We start from the raw sequence: 10,975 nt of genomic DNA on the forward strand, positions 1-10,975 counted from the left end.
TGCTCCGGGAATTCCCAGGCACTGTCCTGCCTCTGAGCCCCCACACATGCTGTTCCCTCAGCCCTTCTCCCTCCCCTGGCAACTCTCATTCCTCCTCCTCCACTACCTTCACCTCCACCTGGGTCCAGCCTGCCTGGTCTCCCAGAGGGACCTGAGCCTTCCTCTGTGCCCCCCTCCCCGGTGCCCTCCTGCCTTCAGCCTTCCTCCACATCGGCAGCCTCAGCAGGGGTGGGTTTCACCACCGGGTTTTGTGCCTGCTGCCCCGGCCCAGCTTCTCCCAGGCTGGCCGCTGGGTCCTCTGCAGTGATGACCCTGCACCTGGCACCCAGGAAAAGCTCAATAAACTTTTGTAAAATGCATCAATGAGTGCAGTGTGGACTTACTGAAAACTTGTTTCAGGAGAATTTCCAGATATTTCGTTCAGCCCATTTGCACACCAGCAGCGGCGAGCAAGGTAGGACGTGTTGGCAGCCAGGGAGTCCCCTCTGGGCCAACCTGTGTCCCTTCTGGATAAGCAGGTCCCTCCGTGGTGCCTGGCCGTCCCATGCCTGCGCTCACCCTTCTCACGGGCTTCAAGAATGATTTCTTTCCAAACACCCTCCCACCTCTCCTGACTCCAGTGTGGCCAGACTGCACAGGGGGACACCTGCAGGGGGCGGGGGAGGTGCTCCGCGCTCAGTGGTCTGGTCTCCAGCCCCAGCCAGGCACCCTCCAGGAGTGTGAGGCAGGAATGGGGCCGACAGTGGGGCTCCCAGTGGTTGGGCAGCCTGGGAGCCAGGCCAGAAGAGCTTGTTGGGGCTTCAGGGCCTGGATGGAGTGGAGTGTCTGGGCAGCGTTCGGGGCCTGGGCTCTTGGCCAAGGGGAAGAGCAGGCCTAGGGGGCGATGCCCTGGGAACCTGCTGTGTGACACGGCCGAGTCCTGTCCCTTCCTCTGGCCTCGTCTGCGTTGTGCTTCCCAGTGCCTTCCCCGTGCTGCCTCTAAACTCCAGGAGGTCCTAGGAAGTCCTCTAGGCCCTGTCCTGCCCCTGCCAGCTGCTGTGGGCCTGTGAGACCCCTACTTGAGGATGGAAGGCGCCTGGCCTCCTGGCCTCATTACTTGCTCCCAGCGCCATCATTCACTGCCCCATTCCTGCCTTAGCTCTGAGGTCCTCACTACATGGGCTGTCCCCACTCATCAGACCCAGGATGGGCTCTGACATGTTCTTTCCCTGAAGGCAGACACAGGAGTGCCCACAGGGCTCCCTGGTGCCCAGGCAGGCCCCTCACCCCAACCCCCTCCATTAGCTTCTCGAGGTGGGCCGATGCCTGCCCGAGGTCCCGCATGGGAAGCTGCCTGGGCTGCCTGGGTGTTGGGGTGCTGAGCCACGTGTGTGAAGGACAGACCCTGCTCTGAACCCCGAGGCTGGCTGCAGGGCCACCGTCAGGCCAGTCCGTCCTGTCCCTCTCTTACCCTCTCTGGAAAAAGGTGGGATACAACCAGCCAGCAGACAGGCACTCTGAGTCCCTTGATTCTCTGAGCCTCAAGTTCCTCAACCGAGAGGTGAACCTGGTGTCACGAACGTATGTTCACTACGCCACGCAGGGCAATGCCAGGTGCGCACGTGGTGTGTCTATTTCTTTCTACCCAGTCTCCTTCTCCAGTGCCTTTGGGTCCCTGGAGGACACCATGGACCAGCAGGAGGTACCACAGTGAGAAGAAAAAGTGAAATCGAGGAAGGACCCACTTCCCTCTGGGGACACAGTGCAGCCGCTGTGTCCCCCCATGAGCCACAGACCCATGACAGATGTTGTCCATGTGGCGAAACATGATTGGTTGATTGCCAGTGTCCGAAAGATAAAAATGACCGTCCCGCTGAGCCTCATGCATGGCTGTGCGTGTGGCTGTGCCTTCCTCAGTTTCCATCTGAATCTCGGGATCATCAGGGGGCAGCCCCCAGGCCGTGTGTGCGAGCTAAATGAGAGGAGGCTCGTGACCAGCAGGGGAGCTCAGGTTGCAGCGCGACCCTCAAAGGGCTGCCCTGGGCTGTTTTAGGGTGGAAGTGTCCTCCTGAGCCTTCTGTCCTTTTGCCACGGACCCGTTCCCCAACCCTGGCCCATGCGAGGCTCCCACAGGGAGTCAGCCAGGTCTCCGGCCAGCGCGCTGGGAGGGTAGGCGTGCTCAAGGAGGATGCGCTCCAGCCTTCCTCGTGGCTCCTCCACAAAGGCCCCTGGTCTTCCACAGGACCTTCTGGAGCAGGTGGGGGACACGAGGGACAGGGAAGGCGATGGCTCTGTGTGTCCCAGCAGGAGCACGGCACCGCCTTCCCACTCACTCCATGGCGGCCAAGCTGTGTGATCTCGGGCAAGTTACACAAACTCTCTGTGCCTCCATCTGAGAAATGAGCACAGCAACCACCTGACAGGGAGGTTATTGTAAGAAAAAGTTCAGTCACGCACCCACCGCCCCCGGAGTAGAGTCCAGGGCACGGAAGTGCAGTGAACTAGTAGTGACGGCTGGCATGAGCCCCCACCAAATGCTGGGCACTGTGAGCAAGTGTAACTCGGCTCTCGGGCACTTCAGGAGCTTGTGTCCAGGTGCCCACTCCTTGCCCACAAAAGGTCCTGCTAGGTCTCCAAGCTTCAGGCTTCCTCTTTCCAGTGACCCATCTCAGTGAAGCCTTGTGGTCCCCAGGCACCTCCCTGAGCCCAGTAATTGCGTTTGGTTCAGGTTTGCACATGGCAGAAACTCCATCCAAAGTAACTTTAACTAAGAAGGAATTTACTGGCCGTAGTCAGTGCAAAGTCCAGGAGGAGCCATGCCATCAGGCACGGCTGTATCCAGGTGCTCAAAGGATGCTGCCAAGGCCCTGCCTCTCCGGCCTCTGCCCAGCTTGGTTCTCAGGCGGCTCTCTCTCTCTGCACGTGGGCAAGGTGGCCCCAGGAGCCCTGGCTTTGGGGTCCTGGCCACCCAGAGAGGAGAGAGCACAATCACTCAAGGCAGAAACCTTGGAGAGGCCTATGGGGGATCAGCTGCCTTGGGCAGATCTGGGTGCTGTGCCCATCTATCTCAGAGAGGGGTCCCGACTCACGTGAACTGTGCGGATCCTCCCAGATGGGGCGGGGGAGCTGCTGGAGACACATACATGTCGAACTACCAAGGAGCATGATAACAATAGCGGCTGCCTCTCTTGAGCCACATAGTTAACGGGGTACAGACATTTACTGCCCCATTTCACAGATGAGAAACTGAGGCTCAGAGAGGTGAGTTGCCTGAGGACACAGAGCTGATGTCTGACTCCAAAACCCATACTCTCCAGTTAACAGGTGTTTAGCCAGGGTGCTCGGGGGGCAGAAGGGCCCCATCTGCGGGGGAAGAGAGCATGGGGAGGCCTGGAGGGGGTGTGATGACCTGGCTGCTCACTGGCCCAGTGGAGCCCCGGGGAGGAGACGGTCTGTGGCGGAGGCTGCTGAGTTTATGGGGATACACTGAGGTGGAGGAGCCCAGGGACCTCAGGAGACGATGTCCAGGTGGGCAGAGGTCCAAGCCTCACATTGTAATACGGCCGGTTTGCTTTGCTTTTGGGATTCACAGCGTCAGGGGAAAGATGGCTGCTGACAAGCCGGAGGGGGAATGGCGGGAGGGGGAACCCACAGCACCCACCCCCATGTCGGTGCAGGACCAGCTCAAACCAGCCCCGCGGCAGCCCCCACAGCCTGGCCACAGGGTCAGAGCCTTGGTAGCGCCGTTCCGGGCAAAGGCTTCTCTACAAATGGCATTTCCAGGGGCCGCAGGCTGAAGCGGGTGGGAATGCCGGTCAGCTGAGGCCATCGTCCTAAAAGGACCAGGCCTTTCCATTGAGGGGACCTTTGACCTTTGGAATCTCACAGATTTGATGAACATCCTGCGGGCATGTTCCTGAACCTCTCTGGGCTGCAGTTGCTCATCTGTGAAGCTGGTACCCTCTGCTTAGGGCCTGGGAGATTGTGGGTGTGGCGTGCCTGGCACCAAAGGGTTCGAGGAGCAGCGGTGTGTGTATATGACCGCCTTTTCCCAGCCAGTGTCTGATGGATCTGATGGGGGGTGGGGTGGCAGTCTGGCTCTGCAAGGGGAGAAATGTGTCCATATTCTTGGCCTCGTGGGGTGTCACGGGCAGTGGGTGGGAGGTGGTGGCGATGGCCATTTGGCCAGAGTGGACTAAGAGAGTCCTTCCTCGTTCCTGCTGGTCCTGCCACCAAGAAGGCCCTCCCCACTTCCTCACTCTCAGCCCCAGAAGTCGATCTTCTTCAGGGCTTGGCACAACGCCACTCCTTGCATCCCGAGATCCTCCTGTCAGCCGGGGTGCTCTGCCTCCCTGTGTCCCCCCCACCGACTGTGGCCCCCCGGGCAGGCTGGGACTGACTCACCTGTTGGCCAGGCCAGCAGATGGTGGACGCAGGAGCCGGGAGAGCTTCTGGATTTGCACCCTCTTCCCGTGTGACCCTGAACAAGCCCTTGGCCTTTTGAGCCTCAGAGGCTTGAGGGGGGTGCGGTGTGTCTCAGAGCAGGCGGTGGTACCTGGTGAGTGAGGAACCCGGCCTGCCATCTATGGGCACAGTGAGAATAACCACACAATGACGAGTGCTTGTTTCTCTGTGCTGTGAGGTTCCGCTGCTCTGGGGTCTTGGCGGGCTCCCTGGCCTGCCTGGAGGTCGGGGGGCTGGTGTCAGCTGACTTAGGGTGGCCCCGGCTGAGATGGTGGCTCTGCTCTGCTCCACGCATCCCTGGTCCTCTGGCAGCTCGCCCGGGCCTGATCTCACGGGGTAGGGGAGGCATGGAAAGAAAGCCTGGTGCACAAACTCTTTGAAAGCCCTGCCCATTCTGTGTCTGCTCACATCCCATCCCATTGGCTCAGGGATGTGGGTGAGCACCCACGTGGGTGGGTGTGGGGTTGAGGGTGCTGCAAAGCTGTGCAGACTTACCTGCTCAGGGTCTGGAGTCAGAACTGGAACCCGGGGCTTCCCTGCCACATCCCTCCAACCTGCCCCTCCCTTCTCTCCCTTCTCCCTCACTCTCCGACCGCCCCCTGTGCCTAGGTTTGAACTCCCCGGGTGGCACTGTGGATTAGAGGATGCTCACAGTGATGCCTCTGCCCTTTAAGGCAAAAGGCTCCTGTGACCATCATGGGCCCAGCTGTCACTCAGAGGAGGACAGTCTGGTGAAGGCAGCATGGAGTCTGCCCTGGGCACCTGCTGGCAGGTGGGCTCGGTAACTGCTGCCAGCAGCCAGGCAGGGCAGCAAATGAGCATCTTCTGAGGTTGAGGCTGGAGGTCCGGACATGTCCTGAGCACTCACTGTCCTGCGATGGAGAGTCACCTCCCTGAAACCACGTGTGGGGACCACTGCGGGGGCCATGGCCTCCCATAAGGGCAGCTCTGGGTTCTGGTCTGGCCTGCGGTGGCCTTAGAGGGATTCTGGGGGCACCTCTGTCCTCAAGAAGGGCTCCTTTGGAGAGGAAAAAAAGAACACATTTTAACACCTCCAGATTCTGAAAATGGATTTCTCCCAGGGAAACAGAGACTCAGAGCATGTTCTCTTTGCTGAGAGCACGCCAGGAATGAGGGGGGAGGGAGGAGAGGCCTCAGCAAGGAGGAGGAAGAGGAGGAGGAGGAGGAGGAGGAGGAGGAGGAAGAGGAACTTGGGAACCAGGACTGGAGTCATAGAGAACTGGATGCAAATACTGTCCGGCCATGGACCGGCTGTGTGACCCGGGCATGAGGCCTCACCTCTCTGGCCTCAGGTTCAGTGTGGTCACTCTCCCTGCCTCCTAAGGGATGCCTTGAGGGTGTGATGCAGGCAGAGCAATTCTTGAGTTTTATCCCTTGTTCAGGAGGAAAGGCCTTTCTGAGTCCAGAACAGTGATGTCAGGTGTTTCTGAAGGACATCCCTCAGCCCAGGACGGTCCAGCAGTGCCGGGCGCGCTGGTCTGGCTGCCGGGCCAACGCCTGGCTGTGCGGCCTCAGTGAAGTGCTCAGCTCTCTCTCCAGCTTCCTCTTCTGTGAATTGGGAGCAAGCATCTGCGCCCGTCCCGGTCACTGGGAGGGTCAGCTGGGATGCGCGTGCACGCCAGGCCCAGCACCTGCTCTCCGCTGGGGAGCGGGCTCTGAGTGTTTAGGTGGGAGCACTGCTAGGCCCGGAACATGGGTCCTCTTTCTTCACTGGTCCCCTCCAGGGCAAGTCCTCCCCCTCCTCCCGCGTTGGCTGACAGCTTCGGGGCCGCCTCCTCCTGGCAGTCTTCCCAAATGCCTGGTCAGGATTGAAGAGTTCCCAGGTTCCAGCAGGTCCATGCCACGTGTCTCTCTCCAGGGACTTGCAGCGGCCTCCCGCTGTTTCCACACCCCCGATCGCATTTCCCTCCATGTTCCAGGCGTGTGTAGAGAGCTGCTCTCTGCTCAGGATGCTGCCCAGCCACGCAAGTGCCTGTGGCTCCTGAGCAGCATCTAAGCCGCTTGGCCTGGCCTTTGAGGCCTCCTGGGGGTCCCCCACTTCCCTTTTTAACTTCATCTTCTGCCCCGCCCCACACTGACCCGGTGCTCCAGCCATGAGATGTGGCAGCCATGACCAACAAGTTGCAGGGCTGTGAGGAGGTGTGCCAGAAACCATCAGCCTTCCAACGAGGGAGCCCACCAAGGCTCAGGGAGACTGGGTGCCTCCACTGACTCAGTGTCAGGACTCAAACGTAGGTCTTCTGGCCCCAAGTTCACGCTCTTCACGTGGAACCAGTTTCTCCACACAAGCTCCATCAGCCAGTTCTCCCACCTTCTCCCTCTGGAACTCCTTTCCATCTCCTCCTCCCAAACTCTAGCTGTCCTTCAAGGCTTGGTCCAGATGTAGCCTCCTCCAGGAAGCCTCCTCAGATTTCTTATCAGATCACCTCTTTCCTCCCCTGGCAATCTGCCGCTGTCTTTTACCCATGATGTTAGTTCACCCTGGTCCTGGGAGGAAGGGAAGATTGTATTCTAGTGGCAAAGATGGCTAATTCCTCCCCCTACAATATCCAGTTTCCTCTCTTCCAAAAGAAACCCTAAATTTGAGCTGGGCACATGGTGACCCATTCCAGGTCTCAGCTTCTCTTTCAGCTACATGTAGCTATTTGACTAAAACCTTGCCAATGACATGTAAGAAGTGACCTGTGAAACCTCGGGGTCCTGCCCCTAAAGGGAAGAGAGGTGGCTTCCCCTCCTTCCTCTCCCAATCACACTGGTGGATGACAGACACGATGGCAGGAGCTGGGGCAGCCATGTTGACTATGGGATAGAAGTCGGGGGTTGAGGATTACAGAGCAACAAGGTAGAAAGAACCAGGGTCACCACCACAGTAGCCTAGACTGCTGAAACTCAGACTGTTACACCCTTCTGTCTGGGTCACCACCACAGTAGCCTAGAGTCTAGACTGCTGAAACTCAGACTGTTACACCCTTCTGTCTTGTTTAACCCAGTGTACTTTTGGCATTTGTTATAGTGGCCAAAACTATATCCTAATTAGTACTAGTCCAGATAGAGAGGTCCATCAACTCTTTGCAGGATGACTAAGTGATTAATGACTAGAGGTCAGCCAGCCACAGGTTCGAGACTGCTTTTTAGAGCACATGGCTGGCCCTCTGGGGCCATGGAAGGGATGTGTCCATGGGTTTGAGCGCTGGCTCTGCCATGTTGTAACTGTGGCTCCTTGGACAAACTACAGAATGGTCCAGTGGCTCAGGTGCGTCCAGTATGAACACGTGGGTGACAGTCCACGTGCAGAGTGAGGCTGAGATGAGAGCCTGGTTTAAAGGCACTGGTGTGTGTTGGTTCCTCCCCTGGGCTGAACCCACTTTAGTGAGAAGGGCCACTCCTCTCCCCTGCCCCTGCGCTGTCCCCTCACCTTCCTATTCAAAGGGGCCACCCTTCCTCTTCCTTGCTCTCCCTGACACCCCACCTCCCCAGGGCTGGGGGAATTTAATAACCCACATGAAAACATTCAGCTTGTAACAGTGAACGTTTTCCACCAGGGCTTTTCTTGCACTTAAATTAATGATCTCGGAACCTCTGGAAATGGCTGCAGAGCTTCCTTTCCAGAAGCTGTTTTTAATATTGCAGAACTGTAGGTCCGCAAGGTTGCCCACGTGCCCCGTTAGCCCCTGCTGCCCTACAGGAAGCAGTCCTGACCGGACCCCTCCGGAGGAGGCCCACCCTCCTTGGAGCTGGCTGCCCAGTGCTCCGCAGGCTCACCTCACCCCTCAGGGGCCGCAGGTGAGGAGGCAGGGCCCCTGGAGCTCTGGCCAGCGAGGGCAGGAGGAGCTTTTCTCACCGGGGCCCCACTTTTGGAGCCTTGGATTCTGAGTGAGACCCACCAGCCTGGAAGGAGCCAGAGAGGCACTGGGCTGGGAGTGTCAGGCTTGGGGGTCACCCCAGTGGCGGTGCTGAGGGTGGGGGCTGAGAAAGTGGGCCTGGGGTCCCACCTCCGACATCAACTTGCTCTCTCCTGCTTTAGGAGCTGGGGTTCCCTTTCAACTGCAACATGATACAATTTAATAAAATATATTTTTATTGATTTCAGAGAGGAAGAGAGAGGAGGAGGAGGGGGAGAGAGAAACATCAATGATGAGAGAGAATCATCAGTCAGCTGCCTCCTGCACGTCCCCTACTGGGCATGTGCCCTGACTGGGAATCCAACTATGACCTCCTAGTTCATAGATCGACGCTCAACCACTGAGCCATGCCAGCAGGGCAGGATATGTTTTTGTAAATTGATTTTTTAGAGAGATGGTAAGAGGTGGGGGTTAGGGGGGAGGGAGAGAGAAATATTAATGGGAGAGAAACATTGATCAGTTGCCTCACATATGCACACTGACTGGGGATTTAACCTGCAACTTAGGTATGTGTCCTGGCTGGGAATCGAACCCACAACCTTTTGGTGCACAGGACGATGCTCCAACCAACCGAGCCACCCAGCCAGGGCCACCTTTAACCATCTCTTAGAATACAGCTTAGTGGCATTAAGTACATTCACGTTGTTGTGTAACCATCACCACCATCCATCTCCAGAACTGTCTTCATCTCGCAAAATGAAAACTCTGTTAAACGCTAACTCCCCATCCTCCTCCCCCAGCCCCCGGTACCCACCATGTACTTTCTGTTTCTAGGAGTCTGACTGCTCTAGGGAGTTCATACAAGTGGAATCGTAAGATACTGGTCCTTCTGTGACTGGCTTATTTCATTTAACACAGTGTCCTCAAGGTTCATCCACGTTGTAGCAGGTGTCAGACGTTCCTGCCTTCTTAAGGCGGAGTGACCTTCCTCTCTATGGATGGACCACATTTGGCGTATCCGTTTACCTGTCGATGGGCACCTGGGTGGCTTCCGTGACTGACGTCTGCTGTGGACATGGGTGCACAGACATCTCTTTGAGCTCCTGCCTTCAATTCTTTTGAGAACATACCCAGCAATGGAATGGCTGGATCATGTGGCAGCTCTAGGTTTAACTTGTTTTGAGGAACTTGCCCTGTTTTGCGTTCCATCAGCAGTGCTTGGGGTTCCTATTTCTCCACATCCTCACCACAATTGTTTTCCTTTAAATTTTACTTTATAGTAGCCACTCTAACAGGTGTGAGATGTGGATCCGAGGCCCGGAGAGGGAGGGACTGGTCTCTAGGCCGTCTGCAGGTCTGTGGTGTGGATGCTCTTCTGTCCTCCTGTGGGGAGACCCGTGCCCTTCCCCAGAGCTCTCAGCCTCTGAGCTCCCACAGCAGCAGCCGCAGTGGGTCCTGGAGGGCCTCCTCCTCCAGCCCTGGCCTCCGGATGCTTCCCGGTGGGGCCTGCTCAGAAAGTGCAGGGCTCTCTGCTCAGTGAGGGTCCCCAGCAGGGTGAGTGCTCAGCTGCCTACCCTTGAGGGCGCATGGCTGGGTGGGGGCCGCAGGGGGCCAGTGTAGGACATACTGTGGTGGGGGTGACTGAGCCCTGGGAGGTGGGCCGGGAGGGGCAGGGGACACCTGTTGATTCTGCATTCCTGAAATTCCAGCCCTTCCTGGGACCCTCAGGTCAGGACCACCTGTCGAGGTGCCTCACCCTACCGTGACCCTGGGTAGGTGCACAGCCCATGAGAAGCCAGCACTTGGGTCTGAAGTGGTGGGATCCAAGACCAGGCGTTGGTCGCTGCAAGCCACCTGCTGGTGGGGCCCTCCAAGGACTGTCCTTCCAGTCCCGAGGCTCAGGGCTTTCAGAAACCCCAGCCCCGTCTCTTCCAAGATCTGGAGGCCATGGACTACCCCAGTGGTCGGCAAACTCATTAGTCAACAGAGCCAAATATCAACAGTACAACGATTGAAATTTCTTTTGAGAGCCAAATTTTTAAAACTGAAACTATATAGGTAGGTACATTGTTATTAACTTAATTAGGGTTCTCCTAAGGCTTAGGAAGAGCCACAATCAAGGGGCCAAAGAGCCGCATGTGGCTCGCAAGCCGCAGTTTGCTGACCACGGGACTACCCCATTACCTTCCGGCAAATTCCCCATTTGCTCAAGGTAGAGAATTCCAAGGATCTAGAAAGCTCCACGGAGGAAGGGACAGTGAGGGCTGTGTGAGAGGAGGCGCTGGCCAGGCCCTGTGGGAGGAGGGCTGCATCAGGCAGCAGGGGCAGCGGAGTGAAGGCCAAGGGGCTGGGAGCTGAGGGTGGGGGTGGGAGGGGAGAGGCTCCCTGAGGCTGGGGGGTGGCAGGCCTTGGGCGCCCGGGAGGAGCTGGGGCTGTATTAGTTGCTCACTGCTGCTGTAACCGCTTAAAACCAACCCATTTATCACCTCACAGCCCAGGAGTCCAGCACGGGCGGCAGGGCTGGTCCTCCAGAGGCTCCAGGGGAGGATCTGCTTCCAGAGGCGCCCACATCGCCTGGCCCCTTCAGCCTCAGGTCACACCCCCTGACTCTCCTGCCCCCCACCTTCCACATTGAAAGGAGCTTCCTGAGGACAGGGCCCTCCCCCCAC

The sequence above is a fragment of the Myotis brandtii genome, unplaced genomic scaffold (genome assembly GCF_000412655.1).
Source record: "Myotis brandtii unplaced genomic scaffold, ASM41265v1 scaffold535, whole genome shotgun sequence".
Taxonomy (NCBI): domain Eukaryota; kingdom Metazoa; phylum Chordata; class Mammalia; order Chiroptera; family Vespertilionidae; genus Myotis; species Myotis brandtii.